This window comes from Nannospalax galili, unplaced genomic scaffold (genome assembly GCF_000622305.1).
Source record: "Nannospalax galili isolate Female #2095 unplaced genomic scaffold, S.galili_v1.0 scaffold146, whole genome shotgun sequence".
NCBI classification, from domain to species: Eukaryota; Metazoa; Chordata; class Mammalia; order Rodentia; family Spalacidae; genus Nannospalax; species Nannospalax galili.
This window is the reverse complement of record NW_008357929.1, coordinates 2,340,860-2,364,124: the sequence shown is the minus strand read 5'-3', so window position 1 is coordinate 2,364,124 and position 23,265 is coordinate 2,340,860.

The window sequence follows — 23,265 nt, the reverse complement described above, 5'->3', positions numbered from 1 at the left end:
TTTTCCCAGTTTTCAACAAATACCGAGTTGCGTCTTTGTGCTCTGCACAGACCTGGAGAACATGACAGGATTCTTGCTCTATATAAATTGCCCTGTGGTTTTCTAGAGATACAACACTAAGTGATGAGCTGGCTTGATAGCTGAGGGCATCATGAAAGCGGTAATTAGGGTGACTGGTGGATCGTCAGTCCCAGCCCCTCAGACATTTGAGGCAAGCTCTCTACAAGGCTGCCTCCACCTTTTATGGCATGCACTATGGAATTCTTTTCAGGGTACACATTGGTTCATGAATACCTTTCTTGCTTCATAACAATGACTTTTCTTAGGAGGTCCAGCTTTTTCAGCACTGATTATTTACATAGCACCTGTTTGGCTCTTGTCAATGTGAAAGTCACTGGGACAACGTGTCAAGAAATACAAGCTGCCCACTCTGAAAAACGATGCCACCTCTCCTCAACGTCACACTTTAGTCAGTTGCGTCTGGTGGCATTTACTGACAGCAAGAGCTCACTTGCTGCATGTGTCGTTCTACTCCCAGAGGCCCTGTCTCCTATAAATGCACCAAAAAATGGGACTCTGGATTCCGGAAGCTCTTCCTGAGCTCTTCCTGAGTATTCCCTCTGACTTCTGCACTTTAATAACCACACCTCAGTTTCAGGAGCACAAGCTTACAGACAAGTGATGGAATTCACACCTGATGCAGTTAATCTGAAGAGCACCAGAAGAGCAGTTTAATGTCCCCAGCAATGCCCTGAACCTAGTGACAAGCGTAATGGCCTTAATACCAAATGACAATCTCCTTTCAACAGCTTTATGAAAATGTAGCGATTACAGAGCAATATTTAAAAACAGAAGTATGTCTTTACTTTTGACTGTAACATCTCTGAGTCACAAAGGCCCATTTCCCATCGTTTTCATGATATGATAGGCATTTCAGTAAGGTGCGCTTGACATTGCCTTTATAGCTGAGGTGGGAGGTCACAATGTGGGCTCTTAATCCTCTCACTCAACCGACCAAAGTGAAAGACAGGATTTCAATCTGTCAAATTCTGTGTAAATACAACTAAATACTACTATATGCTCAGAAGAGTCCACATTACTGGAAGAGGTAAGAGATGTCATTTCACACCTGTTAGAATGACAAGCATCTAAAACCAGAAAATAAGACTGGCAAGGCTAAGGAGAAGCTAGAACCTGTGAGCGCTGATGAGGGGGATGTAAAATGCAGCTGCAATGGGAGACATAAAAGGCTGTTCCTGAAAGCAAACACAGAGAGACTACATGACTCCATCTCTGGCTATCTACTCAAATCATTGAAACAGATACTTGTACACCAATGCTCATAACAGTCTTAATTCACAAAAGCCAAAAATAAAAGAAGTAGAAATAACCCCAAAGAAAATCCCCCCTTTTAAAGTGATAACATAGTAGTCCTTTTAGAAATGAAACTGTTCTAAAGTGAAGACTGCAGCTCAAGTTGCCAGGAAGAAGAAAGGCTGTTTTCTTTGTTGCTCCTCAGAACACAAGGGTGTAAAGCCAAGCAAAGGAAGCAACTGAAAATGCTCATTACGCTCCTGAAGTGACAGCAGAAAAGAGCTGGCTATTCACCTACAAAAGCTTCCAAACGACCAGAACGCAAAGGTGGAGGAGGCACTTGTCAGGCAGAGTCCTAAGCTCATTGATCATCTTGGAGTCTACCTGTCCAAAGACCTTCCTGCTCCAAAGTATACCTACCCTGCTCCAGGGCTTCATAGTGTGTCCTAAACAGCACAGCCAACTCCAGTCCTAGGCCAACTGTGAGAGACCCGAGGAAAACACCCAGTTGGTTAGGGCCATCTGCAGTGATCCCATCCATTCCCATTGCCTTACCTATTTATTCAGTAATGCTCCCCCAGGTACATCCCTGCATCACCCCTCTGTGGAGCTTCATACCCAGGTATCACCTTGCAGCTGCCTCCAAAGCCCCCAGAGGAGCTCTGCACCTTTCTCTTCAATCACACGGCTTCCCTCACCTCCCATTACTTAGGTTGGACTCTCAGTAAACAGTCTAGTTTTCATCTGGGCTCCAACATGGCTCTCCGTTTCATGTTTTTTGGGGGTTTTTTTGTTTGTTTGTTTTGGTTTTTGCTTTGTCTCTTCTAAAACATTCTCCATTCTACATGCAGAGTGACCCTTCTCTAAGCAGATCTGATCATGTTCCCCTGTTTAAATTGCTTTTATAGCTTCCAGTGCTCTTAGAGCAAGACCCAGGCCCTGACCCAGGCTGACATGACCGAGCCCCTCGGGGTCAAGTGAACCTGTGATGGTGCTTGCTTTCCCTACCCTGTGCTCTGTGCATGTTGGGCCCTCTGCTGGATTTGATCCTACCTATCTGGCTGGCCAGCTTGTCCTTTAGAATTCAGCCTAAAACCTAAAACTTCTTTTCTCTGAGGTCCTTCCCTTCCCTCTCTGACTGAACAGGTCTTGCTGTTGAATAGCCTTCAACCGGTGCACTCCTGCTTTTATGACATGATGAGGACCATCGCTAGTAATGTCCTCCAGTACCTTATCCTGGGTGCCTTCATCCTGGATCTGTAGCTCTCCACTGTGCTGCCATGTTAGCTCAGTGTGGTTTCCACCCTTGCAGTCTGTACCATGTCCTTTACCTGCCATTTTCCAGTCTCAAGGCAGTGCCTTGTACCTAGTGCTTTGCTGTGCTGAAAGTGCTGAGAAAGGGTCTTGCAGATATGTTCCTGCTTCTTCCTACCCAGTGGCTTCACTTCTCACTTAGGATGAAAGGCAAAGTCCTTTTCATAGCTGATCAAGCTTTCTAAGCTTTGGCCCTGGCTCCCTATCTAAAACAGTCCTTTTTGTTTTCAATAGCACACACTACGGCCTTTCTGTATCTGTGCTGCCCTCACCTGGACTCCTTTCCCCCGAGATGTCTGTGTGGCTGACTCTCCACATGTATTCAGGCCTTGTCTCAGACATGCCCTGCCAAGACCTGGCTGGAATTATACCATGACACCTCTCTCCCCATCACAATCCAGCCGTTGTGCTTCAGATCTCATGGTGTGTTATTATCTGACATTATAAGTTTGCAAAAATACTTGTTAGATGCATATGATAGATGGATGGAGTGATGGTTGGATTTTGTCAACTTGATATAAACTAGAGTCACCTGGGAAGAGGGAACCTCAGTTAAGGAATTTCCTGTGGCCATGTCTTTGAGCCATTTTCTATATTTCTAATTAATGTAGGAGGGCCGAGCCTACAGCAGGTGGTCCCATCCCTAGTCAGGTAGGCCTGAGCTGTATAAGAAATGAAGCTGAACAAGCCAGGTAAGCAAGTCAGGTGAAGCAACCAGTAAGCAGCATTCCTCCACGGTCTCTGATTCACTTCCTGCCTTGAGTTCCTCCTATGAATTCCCTCAGTGATGAACTGTGACATGGAAGTGTAAGATGAAATAAACCCTTTCTCTCCCCCTCCAATATGTATTATATAGTTTTATAACTGGCTTTTCAAAACATAATATTGTGATTGTATTGTTACCATATTTTACCATCTTATTATTTTGATGGTTCCAAATCTTCCATTTAAAACCATCCACTATTCTGTAGAAATAAGTTTATAGGCAAAGCTAGAGCTGAAGAGATGGTTAAGAGCACTGGATGCTCTTACAGAGGACCCAGTCTCAGTTCCCAGCACTCACATGGTCGCTAACAACTGTCTTTAACTCAGTTCTAGGGTATCTGACACCCTCTTCTGACCTCTGCAGACACTGCACACATGCATGCACTTTCCAAGTAGGCAAAAACACTCATATACATAAAAATAAATAAAATTTAAAAACAAAGCTTAGAGAACTCCTTTGATGTGTCATGAGGAAAAATTCTCAGAGATAAAATTTCTGGTTTAAAGAAAAATTTGAGAACTTTTGATGAGCATTATTAAATATTTCTCAGTTACTATATATATTTCTTAAATAGTTCTTATTTACTAAGACTTTTGTCAACCTTCTTGTCAAAGTAGGAAATGAGCATTTTTTTAAAAAGAATAAAATATTGGCCCTTTAGGTAGATAAAACAATATCTTATTTTTTCCGCAATTATAAAGCTAAAAAAAAGTCAAGTAACTTAAAAATTCAGGTTCTGGGAGTGAGAGAGATGGCTAGGGGGTTAAGAGCACTTGCTGCTCCTGCACAGACCCATGTTGGTTCCTAGCACTGACCTGGCACTCACAACCCTCTGTTACTCTGGTTCCAAATGATACAATGCCCTCTTCTGGTCTCTGAGGCACCAGGCACACACATGGTACACATATATACATACTTGCAGGCAAAATGTTCATACACACAAAATAAAAATAGATCTTTTATTAATCCAGATTCTGCTTTCTCTGGATGTTTCCTCTTCCTTGACATGTATTTAACAGCAAAGGAATGAAACCAAACTCAGACCACATCATAACTTCTTGGCAATATGGTTTTTTTAAGGTTGAAATGAAAATAATTACCTTCTTTTGAATCTCATACCCTTCCTGGACCATAGAACCAGGCTTAGCACCTCTGAATACCAAAGCTTAATGAAACTGGACCCAAGCCTGGACCTTGACCTTAGATTGGATGAGGCACGCAAGGCAGCATCCTGTGGACAATCTGTTTCTGCTGTAGGACTTCTGAAGGAATGTGGTTGTTTTAGGGGGAAACCGGGCTAGGGAGTTGTAAAACAGAACAGAAACCAAATCAGTTTTCTGCACTTATTCTTATTAATCTTTTTCCTAACCCGAATTTCTGTTTTTCCTGCAAAGAAAGCCAAGTCTACTCCATATTCAGTGACCACTTACAGTATCTCAGGGCTGTTGCTGTGCTCACGGATTCAGAGGGAATTCAGAAAGACCTCTGGAGGCCTTGGAGTGGGCTCAGTGAGCGAAGGCACTTATACCAAGCCAGGCAATGTGAGTTCGATCCCTGAGACCCACATGGTATAAAGTCCCAAGAGTTGTCCTTTGACCTCCACATGTGCACTGCAGCACATGCAAGCCCACACACATATATGGGCACATACACAGACATGGACACACGAGTGTGTGTGTGTGAGAGAGAGAGAGAGAGAGAGAGAGAGAGAGAGAGAGAGAGAGTTTTTAGAATTTTGCATGCTAGCTGAACAAGGTAACAGTGGCCATATGTGGACTGGGTTGAGGCTGAATAATGGCACAAGGTACATAAGAGTCACACAAGGAGAGCTCGAACAGCTGTGAAAACCAGGCCTGACCCACAGATAACAAGATACCAGCTCCCTGTGCTGTGAAGTGAGTGCAATTGTCTGAGCTGCAGCTGGAGGGAAAGGCATGAGGCAGCCTGTCATAAGCAAGCTAGCAGAGATCTTCTGCAGTGCTGGGGGTCAAACCCAGTGCCTCATGCTGGGCAAACTCTCTACTGACAGAGTCACATCCCCAACCCATAGCAAAGGTCTTGAGGGATATAGTGAAAGCCCAGCAGGGCCACAGGGAGGCAGAGTGGTGAGGAGGCCAAGGCAAAGAAAAGCATTCAGTTAAGGGAGGCCTCCAGGGCCAAGCCAAGGCCTCTGCCTGCTTTGGTCCAACTTTCCAGGTAAGAACAAATAGTACATCTTTAAGTAGGAAATGCAAGAATGACCGTCAGCCTTTCTGAAAGAGCAGTTACTCCATTTTGCTTTTGGATTCATAAAGTCTGAAGAATGTATTGGATGGCCCATTCCAGAAAAGGTTTGCCAATCCCTCGCAAAGAGTTTGTTTCCTGTGCTTGGAGTTTATTAAATTCTATCCTGTGGGTGACCAGTGCCACAGAGCAGAAAGTAAACATGTTCTGTGTTGCCTTTAAAAAGCTCTTGAGAAAGAAAAGAAATCAGAAGTAAAAGCAAAGCGAGAGTCGCAGTGCTAAAAGCAGCCCAAAGTGTGGTTCTGTGGTCCAGGAAGGGCGTGAGAATCCACACAAGGAAAGTTTTCACTTCATGCTTAAAAACACATGCACCAAGTTTCTGAGGAATAGTAAATGAAAAATCTTAGATTCGATGAATCACTCTCATAATCAATACAGTCCTTCCAGGAAGAAAGAATTCTTATTTAGTGCTGTGGATGGAACCCAGAGCCTTGTGTATTCTTGACAAAGGATGTCTGCCTTGGCACTGTACTCCCAGCCCAGAGAGGATCCTTAATTCTGACTCACACAGTCTAAATACCAATGGTGCTGTTGCTGCAGCAGTTCCAATGGGCTAGGCTCAACTACCATCCCCAATCTACCAACTACAGAGAGTTAGAGAAACCAGGGGTGGCAAAAGCAGACAGATGTATTCAATGCAGCTATGCCACAGTGGAAAGACGATAAATAAAGGGGTTCAGTGACCCCCCCAAGTCTGTCTCTGGAGTACTGATATAGGTTTAGGTTTAAATAGAGGGCATGAGGTAAGCATAGCTAAGCAAGCCTGGTCAGAGTACAGACCTGCTCATCCCTGATCCATTCATCTTTTCTTGGGTTCAGTCTGTACTGCAAATTGGTCTGTCCTTAACTTGAACTGATAACTTGTTTAAAATTGTTCATTTGTTAATCACTGAGAGTGTAACTTGGTCCTCGTGGGTAATTGTTCCTGAGGGCATGTTTATCCTGAGGGGTTTTGGTCTTCCTGGAATTCAAGGTGGCTAAAAGATTAAGGGTCATAATTTCTCTGTGCCTTTCGCCCAAGTACATACACAAAACGAAGGCAGAGGGGTCATACTCTCATCCAGCTTTGAGTTGCTCTGTGGGCCCAGGTGAGGAGACTGGAGCTTTTTAGCAAATTTGTCAAAATGAGGCTTTAAGGGCCTATTTCACAACTGTACTACAGTGGCTAGACATGGCTCTAGAAAATGAGGCTGCCCAGAAACTAAACTTTAGATTGTGTTAAGTGTCTACAAAGAACTAACCAGAAAACCCCAAAAGGATATTGTGTTTGGAAAAGGAGCAAATATTTGAATTGCTGACCAAGCAGTGTGTGTGTGCCTTGCCCCTCTTCAGTGACTTCCCCCCAGGGGCCCATCAAAGTGCAGCACCTGGAAAATAACCCAGACTTCCTGTGCACAGATCCCATCCTGTCCCCATATTCCTAGTGGATGCAGATGGAAAAGGAGGAGAATGATGTTCTTGCAAACCAAATGATAGGTCTGTGGAAAGTGAGGTTGAACCACAATACAAACAGCTGTTTTCATTCCCTGGAAAGAAAAGGAAGAATGTGGTCTAAGCCCTCTGGTAATGATACAGTCTAGACCTTGTCCTTTGCCCCAGCTACACTGCCCTGAGATGGGAAGGACAAGACCCAGCGGGATGCAAACCGCTGAGCACTTGCATAGCCTTTGGTTGAGTTTTGGACCAGAAGTAGTTCATATTGCAAGGCTTTGATTGTTTTTTTTGCTTTGAATTAAGGAGTATCGTCATATAAATAAGCGCCAAGAGATAGCACTAAGAGATGGCACTAAATATGCATTCACTTATGTTATATAGATTCCTTACATACATTGTCCAAAGGTATTTCATTCCTGCAAAATGCACCAGCATTTTGACTGGAACTCGCCACATGAGGACAGGTGTGGAATTTTCTACTTGGTGGTATGATGTCAGCAATCAACGTTTTAGATTTTAGAACATTCAGGATATCAGATTTTCAAATGAGGAGTGCCCAAGTTGTATCTTATCTCCCAAGCAATTAAAAAAAGGGGGGAGGGCAGTGTTGGCTCAGTTTTCACACCCAGTTGGCCAGGAGTCTTAGTCTCAGTTGGAGCTGAGCGTCATCTTCAAGAGCTGATTTAAGCTGTGATTTGTGGGGCTTCTAGAACTCCCACAGACCCAGACCTAGTGACAGGCTCTCCTCAGGCTTCTGAGTGTACGTGGAACAGCAGGTGCCAAGAGGCAGCTTCCTCCAGGAACACTCACAGAAGCAGAGCGAGAGGCCTCCCGTACATGTCATTCCCATGGAGACCTTCACTGTTCTGGCTGTTCAGGAAAAAAGTGGCTGCTGGCAGTGTCAGGGAGCTACCTCGCTGTTCCTTCTAAGGCCCACCCTCCTGCATCTCATTGGTGTAGAGTCACCTTCACCAGCAGTTGGTGTGACTTCCTTGGGGAAATTTCCTTGCTGAGCCCTTCAACTGCAACATCCTCTTGCATGTTTTCCACAGCCCTGTGAAGACAATGGGGAAAAATACAAGGACAGCAGCTCTGATACCCATCACATATGTTGAGGACTTATCTCCTTCTAAGGTGCCTCCTGTGCTACTAGTGTGCTCTCTTAGAGTATTGGCGCCCTCCCCTTCCCTAAGATGCCCACACTAACATGCCACATCCAAGCCTATACCTCCTAAGCTATAATCCAGACCTACAAATAAATATCTTATGGTTCATCAGGGAAATTGAGGAAACCATCTTTACTTGTTACAGATTTAATCACAATTGTGATAAGACAATTGGTGTCTGGGAAGATGAATTAGAAAAGTAGAAATAACCTCAAATATCTCATCCATCTAATGGTGTAGGCACAAGTGAAACCCACAGTGAAGATGGATATACTATTTGTAAACCTATAAATGAGAGTGTAAAGGAAATGGATCAAAATATTAGAGTACGAAAAATTGTGAGAGGCTCCAATTTTCTGTAACTAGAATTAAGCAATTGCAGTTATTAAACAGTTTAATACAACAATGCAATATGGTCTAGCGATTGCCTTATATTTTTCAAGCAAAGACGTATAAAAAGGAAAAGTGTGTGGAGACATAAGTGGGTATGTATTCAAAGGTAAACCAAGCCTCCACAGGTTTTAAAGATTGAAAACATCCAGTTACTGGCTTGTGATCTACAGTTTGAACACCAGCCCATCTCCTCCTGACAAGGTGCTAACTGGGCCTTCCCGCATATCAAGAATTCACTGAGCTGTGAGCTTGGCTGAGGTTGGCCTATGGAAGACATGTCCATGCCCACTGCTAGTGCCTGTCTGGAGTAGCTGGGGGCCGCCTGTCTCTCTCCAGTGGAATAGAATGGGATACTTAAATGGTAGCTCAGATTTCCAGAGAATGAAAAAGTTCTTAACGGGTAGAGAACTCTGTTCTATTCTGTTGATCAAAATAAGGCATGGAGTAAGATTCACAGAGAAACAGGCTCTTGTCAGGAGGAGTGACATGAGGCTACAGGAATAGGACAAACTGTTGGAAGCCATATTTGAGACCATCTACCTCAGATACTTCTGTGTTAAGGTTACCCACAAAGATGCTCCTTGAACACCCTCTGGTTAGCCTCCTCTGACCCCTTGTCCCCACCAGGCCTTAACCTGAGTTGCTAAGAATTACACCTCTCCATACAAACAATTTTCAGACTATCATACCCTTGTAGGATACTTGAATAAACACTAACTCAAAACTATCCTCAAGAGGATGACTGTAACCACCTTAAATACCCAGAGAAGGTCAAGACTGCCTGAAGAATTGGTTGCTTTATTTCATTTAAACCAACTGTAAGTCCCTGACTTTCCTTAGAGTATTTACTTAAAAAATAAGCTTGGAATTTTAAATCCATTCTCTTTTTTTGTAAGATGTACCTTCAACAATCTACAAATACCTTTCTTAAGGAGCCATCTCTTTAACATGTAATCATCAAGAAAGACAGGCTACTTCCTCCAGTCTCTGGGGGTAGGTAGGAAGGAACTAAGCTTGAGTAAGTGTCAATTTGCAGACACAGCTTTCCCTTTCTGTGACTCTACCTGAACTCCCTCTTGCTCCTTCTCCTTCCTTCCTCCAACTAACTAAAGCAAGAAGAGGTACAGAGAAAAGAGTAGAACGTTTGGAAAGAAAAGAAACACCAAACATACAAGAGCTGAGACATCAAATACTAACCATAAAGATAATTGAGAAGAGTAACCAGAAAGCAAGTGGGATGGAACTGAGCCAGGCAGGGATTCTGGCCGGCTGATACTACAGTGACCCAGGGCCTGGAGGCTGGACATGAATGCAAGCCAGTACAGGAAGCTAAGTGGGTTTTTCTCACAGCATCGCACATCTCTGAGAAACAAAAAAGAATTTAGAATTCTGTGAATGAAAGCAGGTAGATGAATCAGGTGGCAGGAAATAACAATTTGAAATGTCTGTTACAGAAGACGAGAGCACAAACTGCACAAGATTCAAGACTACCTCCAATAGTGCCGCAGTGGGACAGACACAGAACTGGCTGCCCAATGTCCAGGATGGACAGAGTTTAAAAGAAAAAGACGTCAACTACAACATAAAAATATGAAGTCTGTACATATTATCAGCATTGCACTTTGTGATTTCTTGGTTTTTCTCCCAGAATTCATTTGTTGCAAACTTAATCCTCAAATTCAAACATAGGGCTATTAGGAGGTGGAGCCTGTGGAGAGTGATTGCCTTTGGTCCATGGGAGTTCTGCCCTTCTGCCCTTATGAATGGATCAATCCATTGGATATCCAACACACCAGTATATGCATGCATATATTCTTCATTCTTAGAGGAGATTTCTTTTTTGTTTAGAGGTGGAACAACTTGTAGGAAATGGCAAATCACAAACTTTTGAGTGTTTTGATTTGCTTTGTTTTTTTCTGTTACTATATTGAAATTCTCAAAGTCAGAGCATTTTCCCCACAATGAAGCAACGATTTGGAGAGTCTGTTAACGTTCTAATATTTACCTGTATGCAGCCAAAATAATCAGTTATAAGCAGAACACTGCCATACACACAATCTTCCCATGCTCCTCTAGCTGCCAGCAGGGCTGAGGCATACCAGTGAACTCTTGAATTCAACCACGGTAGCCTGCTTTTGCAGTGTGAAATACAGACAGACTCAAGTTAACAGCAGAGGTTGTTAAATGCCTACCCCATGCCAACAGTGTTAGACCTTACTATTAATAACTGGGAGTCTACTATTAATAAGTGTTCTCAGGGGGTATTAAAAGATGAGCCTAAAGAGCTGTTTGGGTGGGATTTAATTTAGTTGCTTCATTAGTTCTGGGCATAAGATAGGGAAGTTCTAGTTTGAAGACTGTATCTCATCCTTTGATTGAATTTGTCTATCTTCACAGGAAGGATCACATGCTTAAATAAATCCATATTCCCAGAAATCTGAAAGTATCATGCAGCATCTAAAGAAGAGTTAGCCATACCCAAAGAAGCCATGAGTTGGGGGGGGGGCACATTTCCCTTGTCCTGGTTGCCTTCCTCTTCCTTTCTGATCAATTGCCAATAAAGACAGACCAAATGTGCTTTTAATTTTGGGTGAATAGAGCTACAGCTTCATATTGTTCAATGACAGGAATCTGTTCTGAAAAATACATCCTTTGGTGAAGTTGTTGCTATGTGAGCATTACAGCACACACTTGGACGTCCCTAGATGGTACAGCCTACTACATACCTAGGCCAGATGGCGTATGTGTAGGAAAATGATAAACTTATTTTCTTAGCTTTTTGTTGCTGCAATAAACACCAGGACCAAAAACAACTTGGAGAAGGAAAGGGTTTATTTGGCTTACAGGTTATAATCCATTATCAAATGAAACCAGTGCAGAATCACAAGGAACTAAAGCAGGGACCATGGAGGAACATTGCTTACTGGCTCACTCAGCTACTTTCTTCTACAGCTCAGGACCACCTGCCCAGGGATGAACTAAGCTTTCCTATATCAACAACAATCAAGAAAATGCCCCACAGACATGCCCACAGGCCAATCTGATAGAGTAAATTCCTCAACTGAAGTTCCCTCTTCCCAAGAGATTCTAGTTTGTCAAGTTGACAAAAAACTAACCAACACACTTATATATTAGCCTATTATACCTGTTGCTCCTAGAGTCACAGTGAACAAAACAACATGAGATTAATCCAGATGCAAGAGAAAGTAAAGTGAGACTTGATAAATACAAGGGTATCTGAGGTCACTGTTACCACCACATGACATAATGTTTTGCAGTAACTTTTTGGTGTGAGTCTAATGAATATACTCTAAAATGATACAAAGATCAGTAGACTAACTAATATCATGGCAACATCATTATTTTCATCATATTACCCATTATACACAAGTACATGTGTTATACTTTTTTATGACAGATATTGTAGTGGCTTTTCTTGCACCACCTTCACCAAATACATGAATATGTGCTGCTCTGTGACATTTTGACATGAGGTAGCAGAGGGTTTCTGCTTCATTAAGATCCCATGGGGCCACTGTCATATAAGTGATTGGGCATTAACAGAAACATGGTCATATGAAACATGGCTGCAAGTCCTCCTTTAAATTTAGGTGAAAAGGTGGCCTTTGTTGTAAATGATCTTTCAATATTCCTCATTAACTTTTCTCAGAGTATATGTTTTCACACAGGTCCCAATTTAAGAAAGAAATGCCTCACTTCTACATCAGCCAATTAGATACAAGTGACACTTTTTAAGTGGTTCAGTTTTTATAGGAAAAGGGTATAGAATATTTGCTTTGTTTTTGTTTCTCTTGTTAGCCTTGTATAGATTTTTCGGGGGAATGTACAGGGTAAAAAACATAATTTCAGATGAATATTATAGAGAAATTAGTTTTCTTTCTCACTGTGAAATTACTTTTGTTTATCTACATTTTAGATGAAGGTAAATTTGTTCATAGAATGCAAAAAATCTGTTAGTTACAAATGCTAACTTTTAGGCTGTATATGTGTGTCTCTCTGTGTCTGTGTCTATGTTGACTTCAAGTAAAACACAGGAGTTTGTCCAAGTATTTCTCCATCAAGGCACATCCCCAGCCAACACTGTGGCTTTAAAGTCGTTTTTTTACGTACAGCCTAGCATGACTCTGATTGTGAAGAACTTCAACAGATAATTGTATTTCAAACCATGGAACGGTACCACCGTCAGCTTTGTGAATAAGGTAACATTTTAGTCAAAGAGTAACTTGCTTTTTTTTCTTAGAAAAACAATTTTAGTTCTTTCTTTCTGGCTTATTTTATGGTAGAACTGTAGAGAGAAAGATAGTATTTCAAGGAATTAATGCAGCTAACACTTCCTTGCTGGAAGTTACATGCCAGGCACTGCTACAAGCTCTGGACAGGTACTACTCAAACCTCTAGCAACCCTGTGAGACACTGACCTAAGAGGATCTCTGTTTTTCAGCTAGAAGAACAAAGATACAAAGAGGTCTCAATCACCCATAAAGAGGTGGGTTTTTCTAGCTTACTCTGATACTGACGTATTTGGACCTCCAATCTTGGGTTCTTGCATGTACAGACTCAAACAATCACAGACTAAAAATATTTCTTAAGCATCTGTACTGACTATTTATAGACCTTCTCCTTGTCATTAGTCCCTCCTGATCAATATAGTATGGCAGCTATTTATATAGTGTCTGCATTGTATTATGTATTATTAGATGATTTAAAATATGCAAGGGAGATTGTATATATCCTAAGTAAAGCCTGTTTTATCAATGGGAATTGAGCATTGTGGATTTTGGTCTCTGCATGGACCTGGTTTCAATGTCTTGTGGATACTGAGGGATGACCTGTAAACAGAACATTCTCCTGGGTGGGCTGACTCCCACCCAGACATTTAGCATAGTGTTGAAATCTCATAATAATGAGTCATGTGTCCAATATTAGAATTCAGAGGATACTTCTGAGCCATGTGGGGAAGATGGAAAGCTGAGAGATCATCTTGGATGGGAAAACTGTAAGACTGGGTGGGCCTTCCCAGAGAAGTCATGAAACATAAAGGTGGGAGAAGGCTCCTCACTGAGGCCATGGGAGCTAAAGCTGGATGGTGACATGACTCAGTAGCACACAGAAACTACCTTGTGTGTGATGTGTGGGATACCTTGCATTATCAGGTGTGAGGTGGAATAAGAAGATCTATTTTCATAGCTGGGTATGATGGAGCATGTCTTTAATCTCAGGACTCAGTAGGTAGAAGCAGGTAGATCTCTGTGAGATTGAGGCCAACCTGGTCTACATAGTGAGTTCCAGGCCAGCTGGGGTTACTGGGTACCCCTGTCTCTAAAAAAAATAAGGGTCTGCTTTCATACTTATATATGCTTTTGATTGACACATAATTGTCCATCTGTGTGGGATAGAGTTCATGGTTTGATGTATGCACATAGTGTGTGATGATCAAAGCAGGATTCTTAACACTGCTAGCTACTTAGATATTTATCATCTCTCTGTGTTGGGACTCTCCAAGCTTCTCTCTTGTAGCTCTTTATAAAATATGTGCTAGGCCTGGAGAGATGGCTCAGTGATTAAGAGCACTGGCTGTTCTTGCAAAAGATCCAGGTTTTGTTCCTAGCACCCACATGGCGGCTAGCAATTGTCCTTAACTCCAGTTCCAGTTCCAGGGTATCCGACGCCCTCTCTGTCCTCTGCTGGCACTGCACGCACACACATGTAGGCATGACACTCATACACATAAAATAAAAGTTAATAAATTTTAAAAATATGTGATAAATTAATGACAACGCTTGTCTCCCACTGCTCTGTAAAACACTGGAATGATTTCCTCCATCTTCATATGTATCACTAAGGAGATAAAGCATTTTCCAATAGCCTTGTGATTCATCATCAGTTGAAATACTCATCCTGACCTCAGAGATACTACAATGGAAAAAAAATGTGTGTCTAGGATAATGAAATGCAGCACACATATCTTGGTGTACCTGGGAGGTTTAGAAAAGGAGATCATGCAGCAGGAGGCTGTTCCAGGATCCAGCCCTTCAGCAGTGGATGAATAGAAATGAGATTTAAATCATTTTAGGCCCAGATCAACAGGACAATGGTGACTGTGGTATCTCGGACATCCAGGTCATCACCGCTGGTGGTACTGTATGACTGGATTTTCTATTTGTGATAGTGACATAAACTTCTAAAAAAGATAATGCATAGCTAATTTGAAGACAATATTAAGAGTTGTAATAAAGTCTGTATATGGCCATGATAAATTTTGTGGAGATGACTCTTATAAAGCTGATAAAGGACGGCAGCAGTTTTAGCTCAGAGATGAAGACACGGGAGGCTTCATCAAGGAGGTGACAGATAGAAATAAAGAGGATGATGTCCACACCCACAGAGCATGTGTAAACTACAAACTGAGCCTGACAGCAGAAATTCTCGGAACAAAAAATGATGGGTTGATGTTTCTCCGAAAATTGACTAAGTACCCTCGGCATGGATGGAGCCTGGGAAAACCATAGCGCGCTTGAGTGCGTCTTTCATTTCCTCAGCTGACGTGAGCTCATGACTGAAGTTTTGCCAAATGAGGTGTGCCTGGCTGTGGAACACTCAGGTTCTTCATAAATGGTGGGCATTTCAGGAGGTGGTGGAAAGATGAAGCCAGACTTACTAGTCAGTAAGAGAAGAGAAGCACTATCTTCAGAATGAGTGGCACATGCTGGAGTTGAGCTGAATTCCAAGGTCAGAGGGTCACATCCTCACATACTTACTGAACAGCTACTCGGTACATGGTCTACTTGGAGTTGTCAGAGGAAGATGCTTGATGAGTTTTCTGCACTTGCTTCATTCCCGCACTAGCAGCCCCCACCCAGGACTCTCATCCCATCTCACTCCATCTGATAGCAGCAGCGATGAGGTCACTCCTGGCTCCTTGCAGAAGTCCTTTAAAATGCTCCTACACAGAAGCTGACAGAAGATAGTCAGTTGTACGCCTGACTGCCTGCCAGACAGCGGGTGGCAATCCAGGCTTGCTCTCTCAGATCACACTCAGAAAGCTCAGAAATCTAAGCTGTCGCTGACATCCCTGTTTAGATTACACATGAGACTTGCCGTGAAGTCTTTCCACGAGAAGCCACTGTTTAGGAAGTTGATATGACTCCATCTCCTGTAGAAACTTTGAGCTAATGCATGACCAGGCCCTGGATATTTCTTATGAAGGGACAAGTAGTATTTTTGTGTCCTATAGCTAAAATATCCAACACATCAAGCAGTAAATTGAATTGTCTTATTTCTTCTAAGCTAATATTAGAAGGAAAATGGACTTCACTGGTACTCCATAGGATTATGAGTTAAAGGACAAAGAAACTTTATGTTTTCAGGAAACATGAGGTAAAGGCCATTTAGGCTCACACCAACACATAACCACTGCATACAATAAATAACCACATAACTATTATCCAATTAAAGCAGAATTACAGGGGTTGGAGAGATGGAAGGACCTGCCATGCTCATGGATTAGTAGAATTAATATTGTGATAATGACCATCTTACCAAAAACAATCTATAGATTCAATGTAATGCCAATCAAAATATCCATGGCATCCTTCACAGAGCTAGAAAAAATATCCTAAAATTCATATGGAATCACAAAAGGCTCCAGATATCCAAAGGAATCTTGGGCAAAAAGAACAAGGCTAGCAGGGCCACCATACCAGAGCTATAGTCATTAAAACAGCATGGTACTGGCTCAAAAACAGACGCATAGATCAATGGAACACAACAGAAGACCTAAACACAAAAAAATGCAATTTCAGCCACCTGATATTGAACAAAGGTACCAAGGACACACAAGGGAGGAAAGACAGCATCTTCAACAAATGGTGCTGGCAAAAACTGATCTCCACCTGTAGAAGAATGAAATTGGACCCTTATCCTTCACCCTGCACAAATGTCAGCTCCAAATGGATCAAAGACCTCAATATAAAACCTGAAACTCGGAAACTGCTAAAAGAAAACATAGGCAGTACCCTACAGAATATAGGAATAGAAAAGGACTTCCTAAATTGGATGTCAGTTGCTCAGGCACTAAGGTCAACGATCAACAAGTGAGACCTCATTAAACTTAAAAGCTTCTGTAGAGCAAAAGAAACAACCAAGAAAGTAAAGAGAAAACTCATTGAGTGGGAGAAAATTTTTGCCTGCTACATGTCCGACAGAGAATTAATATCCAGAATATACAAAAAAACAAAAGAAAATACATGACCCCATAAAAACATGGGCTATGAGAACAGAAAGTTCTCAAGGAAACAAAAATGACCATGAAACACTTTAAAAAGTGTTCAACATATTTAGTAATTAGCAAGTAAAAACCACTTTAAGATTCCATCTTACCCCAGTCAGACTGGCTAAGATCAAGAGAGCAAAAGACTCCAAATGCTGGCAAGGATGTGGAGAAAGGGGAATGCTCATTCACTGCTGGTGGGACTGCAAGCTTGTACAACCCCTATGGAAAGCAGTGTGGAGAACTCTCAAAAAATGAAAAAGGAATCTACCATATGATCGCTTATACCACTCCTTGGCATATACCCAAAGGACTTATCCTACTGTAGAGATACTTGTGTATCCATGTTTGTTGCTGCTCTTTTCACAATAGCTAAGAAATAGAAACAACCTGAATGTCCCTCAACTGACAAATGGATAATGAAAATGTGGTACCTTTATACAATGCAGTTCTACTCAGCGGTAAGAAAAGATGAAATTATGAAATTTGCAAGTAAATGTCTGGCACTAGAAACTGTTATACTAAGTGAAGTAACAAACTCAGAAAAGCAAGGGACATATGTTCTTCCTCATTTGTGGATCATAGCACCAATCCCTTATATGTCATTATGTATCCTGATGTCACACCAAGAGCCAGAAAAATGGGAAGGAAACATGGAGGTAAAGAGAAAGAAAGAGCCCAAAGAGGGAGATAGTAAAGAACAGATATTACCAGGGTGGAGGTGGGGAAAGTGAGAGTGTTCGGCTGGGAGGGGAGGAGGGGGGATGTGTAAGGTTACCATGGGGCTGGAAGAGGAACTCAGGAGACGGGGGTTGTGGGATGCAGGTGTTATTGGGGAGAGGGTGGAGAAAATGGGGACTCTTGGACTGGGGACGGAGAAGGGAGGTTGGATGAGGGGGAGAGAGAGGAAAGATGAATGAGGCTTGGGTAACATGGGAAGCCATAGGGATATGTGTTGGCTTAGGAACCCCCTGAGAAACACACATAAGGTATCTGAACATTAGAGTATGTGTATACCTGGGTGCTGTATGGCAAGGAGCACAGTGCCAGACAGGAGAACTCTTCCTTCAAGTAGTTGGTCAGAGTAGTCCAAGAGACTCCCAAAGTAGCACAGGCTATTTCCATAGCCCTTGGTTATCTCCCAGAACTCAAAGGTAAGACCCTACTGCTGAAAACAGGACATACTTCGGCATAGAACTTGGAGCAATGGAACTAGAACTGACCTGGAAGCCTCCTCCTTGAAGATTAGTTTTCATAGTTCTAAAGAATACTATGCAAGGTGCTAAGGGATAAAATCAATCAATGGTCCAACCCATCCCTAAAGCCTAATAACCACAATGACTGGCACAGTAAATTATCTCTATCGGTGTAATAGTGGCACTGTTATCTGGGGGGAAATCAACAGCTATCTACTTGGACTTAAAGCCCTTTCAATGGGAGGGAACTCATAGGTAGCACTAGTAATTATAGCCAAATATACATGGCTGGAGAGGTCATAGGTCCTAGAGAAAACTCTATCTCTATCATATCTCTAGACCAATGAAATTTCTTACTGTATACTAAATATTAATCCTTATGTTTACAGACAAGAATACCACATACCACTCACCAAAGAAACTTCTTTTTGCAACAGATGGAGGCTATTAAAGAGTTCCACAACTAGTTACACACAGAGAAAATATGTCTGAGAGATGTCCAGCCTTAGGTGACATATTGACTGTGGAACCTCTACACTTAAGGCTCATGGAACATAGCAGAACAAGGGGTAGAGAATACCCTCATCTCTCACCAGTGAAACTTCCTCATACAACAGAATGCATTGCACACAGAAGACCACAAGCAGCTAAATTTTAGAGAATAAAAGACTGCAGAGCGTGTGTCCCTGAATAGGATTCCTATATTAAACCTCGCCCACCCATGGCTCAAGGATTATTGCCAAAGAGGGGACAGAAAGATTGTAAGATCCAGGGTTGGTTCTCAAACATAGGGAAACAGAGGCTTTCAGGCAACTGGAAGCTCACTCATGATCTTGTGGCAATGGTGGTGTCCTACACAAGACCCATGCTGGCTCAGTCAGACAATGGCCCAGAGTGGAGGGAGGGAAATGAGTGGTGGGCTGGCCTAGCCTGGGAACTGTTGATGACTGATAAGTGCTGGGTGAGGGAGAGTAGATCTTCTTTAATATCTCTAGATAGACTGACTAGACACCAGTGGATGGACTTTCACAGAAGAATATGTGGGTACAAATGCTTGACCGGAAAGGACTTAAGTGTAAGATGGAATGAATGCATGAAGTCCTGTTGGGAGGGTATGAGGGGTCATGGATGGGGGAGAGGGTCTAAATTTGATTAATAACTATTGTATGAAATGCGAAAACGCTCACTAAAAAAATAAAATAGAAAGAATAGCCCACTGGAGTTCACAGAGCTGGGGGTAAAGGAAGAAGAAAAGCTTACCTCTACATCCTTAGCCACATGTATCTCCATTTGTTGATGTAAGAGACACTGAGGGGTCTTATGTATATGCTTTCAGCATGACAGACCAGCAGATTCATATCTGCACAGTGTGCACTAAAAATGTGGCCCAACTCTTATTCATCAGCACAGGAAGCCTACATGCAGGATCACTGCTTTCATTGGGCATCATTATCTATGAGAGGCCTTGCATCACCTATGAATAACAAATAGCAGACACACATGTACAGAGTGGCATCAATATTAAGCATCCTATAACCATATATAACATCTCAGAAATGTCTAACATTTCACATATACACATACATGTCACTCGATGACAAGGATGCATTATAAGAAATGCACCCTTAGGTGATTGCTGTTTTTCTGCAGTCCACACATCCAGTCACTGATTTAGACACCATTATGCTGCACACAAATATTTACGTACACACCCATGCAGCATTAAAGAAGGCCCTGACCGATTACATGCATTTCCGTTGAATCTGGAAATGGCGGTGGGCAACTGCAGAAGTCTACATGCTCAAGCTAGTGCAGCACAGACGTTTTGGAGGCTTGGGTCTTTGCTGCCAGTTCTCCAGAACTCCTCTGCCCTGTCACTCCTGCTCTTCCAAGTCACCCATGGAAGTGTCACCTGTTCTTTCCTTTTGATGTGCCCAGGAAGCTTTGCCTTCTCTGCTCAGTCTCCGTGTTTACCCCATTCCTCTGTTGTCACCACGCAGATAACCATGCCCCTCCTCAGCATCATCACACAACTTTTGTGTTTCATGGAGATGTGGCAGCCACGATTTCCCTCTGAGAGAACTGACTACAGATCACCCTCATTTTGGGTTTTCAAAGCAAAGGTCCCATTTGCTTTCTCGATTCTCAGAACTGCTTCTGGAGTTTCAAAATAGGTCTTTTAGATTTGGATCAAGGCCTTCTTTTGCTCCTCTTCATTCCTATTCCATTGGCAATAATTATGTGGCACTGAACGTAGGGCTCACAGGCATTGTTTAGCAGTATCTTATTTCACTGTCTCTGCGTAGTTCATATGGCATGGGAAAGTCTTTTCCGCTGTTTCCAACTAAACCAGCCTTGTTCTGGTCCCATACATTTTCTGGTTATTCTACAACAATAAAGTCCTCATTGCATCCAATCACCAGGCACAGCTGAATTTAGAAAGTAGATGGTTCCCTCTAAAATAATGTATGGAACTTCCATCTCTACTTGAAATCACGGTGCTGTGCTCCTGTATGGCTCCCAGTAAGCCTGCTCTAGAAAACAGTCTGTCTGGAAGCAAGTTCCTTAGACACACCATTCTCCTGACTGACTGTGGTCTGTTCATCCTGTACCCACTAGGGGTCCTACATGCCTTCTTCAGATCTCAGTCTCCCAGGCTCATACCCCACATGGTCAATACAATTAATTGGACAGGACATGGTCTGACTGCTCTTAGGTGTGGCCATGGAAACCAAGTCAGCTTTCACTCTGCCTAGCTCAGGAGTTCATAATGAGACCAAAAGAGAGATGCACAGATCTCTCCTTCAGCTCAAGCATCTGCAGCTAGCCCATAGGCTTCTCTGGAGGATGAGAGACCCTAGTGCCTCTACCTTCTGTACCACTGAGCTCACGCAGGCAGTAGCTCCCTGGGGACTTCAGTAAGATGCCACTCCATCTTCTTCATAAACGGGCTTGAGAGCCAACTTTGAGTGTCGTTGTCTCTAGGCAAAGCCCTCTAATATAGATATTTATTCTTACAGCCAGTGATTTTTTTCAAAAATTGTATTTATTATTTTATGTGTATGAGTGTATTGCCTGCACATATGTAAGCACACTTGTGTCATGCAATATCCATGGAGGTCAGAAGAAGACATCAGATTCCCTGGAACTGGAGTTGGGATGGTGGTTAGCCACCATGTGAGTACTTGGATTTGAACCTGGGTCCTTTACAAGAGCAGTCAGTGAGCCATCTCTCCAGCCCCAGAACCAGTGATTTTTAAAAAATCTTTTGATCTTATTAACAACTGTTCTTTCATTTTGTTCTCTCCATGTAGGTCATGGGTGCAGTAGCCATGAAGGAATTCTGTTTGTGCTGTTTGTTTTGTTTTGTTGTAGGCGCTTTGCTTGTTAGTATGCTTCGTTTTGGAATCTGATGTTTCTCGTATTTAAAGGCATGATGTCTTATTGTTTCCACATAATTGTCCCATAATTCTATGAGGTAGGTATATGATAATTATTATTCACTCAAGAAGTTGGAAAAAAAGGTTGGAGAGCTAAAAGGGAAACTGTCCAAGGTGTCCAGGACAGGTCAGAGCCATGCATCTTTGAGCCACGATAATCCCGCTGTGGTTGACGCTGTTGCTGTTCAGTTCTGTCCTGCTTTCTGGATTTGTGGACTCTCGTAAGTCTCTTCCTCTGATACTGAAATCATTAATATAAACCGCACAGACAGTCCTCATTCCTAGTTCTGCAGGGGCCTCAAATGGCTTCAACCTCCCCATGGACAGCAACATAGTGGTCATGTGATCTCCTCAGTGCTAGCAATCACAGTCATCTCCACCTGCGACTCACGCTGCGGCCACCACCTCCTCCTCCTCCCCTTCAACCCTGTCCTTCAGTCAGTGACATAGCACAGTTGCTTAGACACTGTCCAAACCTCCAGGTTCTTGATGGCTGTAATAAGTTTTGCTCTCTCAGTTCCATCCCATGTTGACTCTTTGCCTCTTCAGCCCTAGTTCTAATCTCACATGCACCTTTCTTGAAGGAGTTGGCTAATGGATTTTCTCTACTTTATTATCACATAGTTTAGAGAAAAATGCACCCATTAATCACTAAGGTAGAATAATAATTACAGTAATTCCCTTTTTCCCATTTATCTAAGCTAATATATTGGTCTCTGAGGAAGAGGGACACCCTGCTTAAATTTACCCACAGTTCCTACTTGCTCTGGACTCCAAAGTAACATTAGATTTTCACCAGGCTGTAAACTCTTTTCATTAAGGGCTATGATTTAATACACTGAGTCCCTTTTGCTTAGCAGAAAATTTGATGCCCAATAGAGGCCCAGAAAATAGTTGTTGGAGAAAGAGGTAAAGAAATAGGCAATGGGGGAATCTGACTAGGCTGGCAGAAAGCTTAAGAGACAGGTAGAGGTCAAGTTTTTGAAAAGGCAGTTTTGCAGAACAGTCCAGATGGAAGGAAATGTGTGCCGTTTGGCCCTGAGTCCTGACTGGTATTCTTGCAGGAAGGAATTGGGGGTTGAAGCCCCGTGTGAGCAGTTGTCAGGGAAATTTTTACTTTCCAGAGGGAGAAGGAAAACCCAAAGAAATGCCTCATGCTATTATTCATGAAAAGAGCTTAATGGCCAAGTGGGAACATTTGTTAGGGGGGAAATTGAAAGGAAGAGTTTAAAAGCTAAGACAGGCTGGTGACTATGTTAGAATAGCTTGCTAAAAGTCCAGGGTAAATGCATGCCAAGGAGCTAAAAGACCTGGCACTTTAAGGAAACCAACAAAAGCGCACATACAACTCTTCATGGTCAACTGGCAAAATAAAATAGGGTTTTCTCCTGCCATTTTTCAAAAATGGAAAGACAGGCTAAGTGAAGAAAACAGGAAGGCATACACTAGAAATTAGACATGCCTAAAAAAAGAATTTAAGAGAGTATTGGTAAGGGATTCCAAGGCTAAAAATAATAGACTCTTTATATTCACAGAAAGGGTGAGGTCGGTGAGTGACTCCAGAGCTGGTTAAATGGATGTCATGCAGACACAGGACTCCGATAAGCTACAAACGACAGCAAGGTCTCAACAGAATACTTTGGGTGACTACTGGCCATCCTCCAGGCAC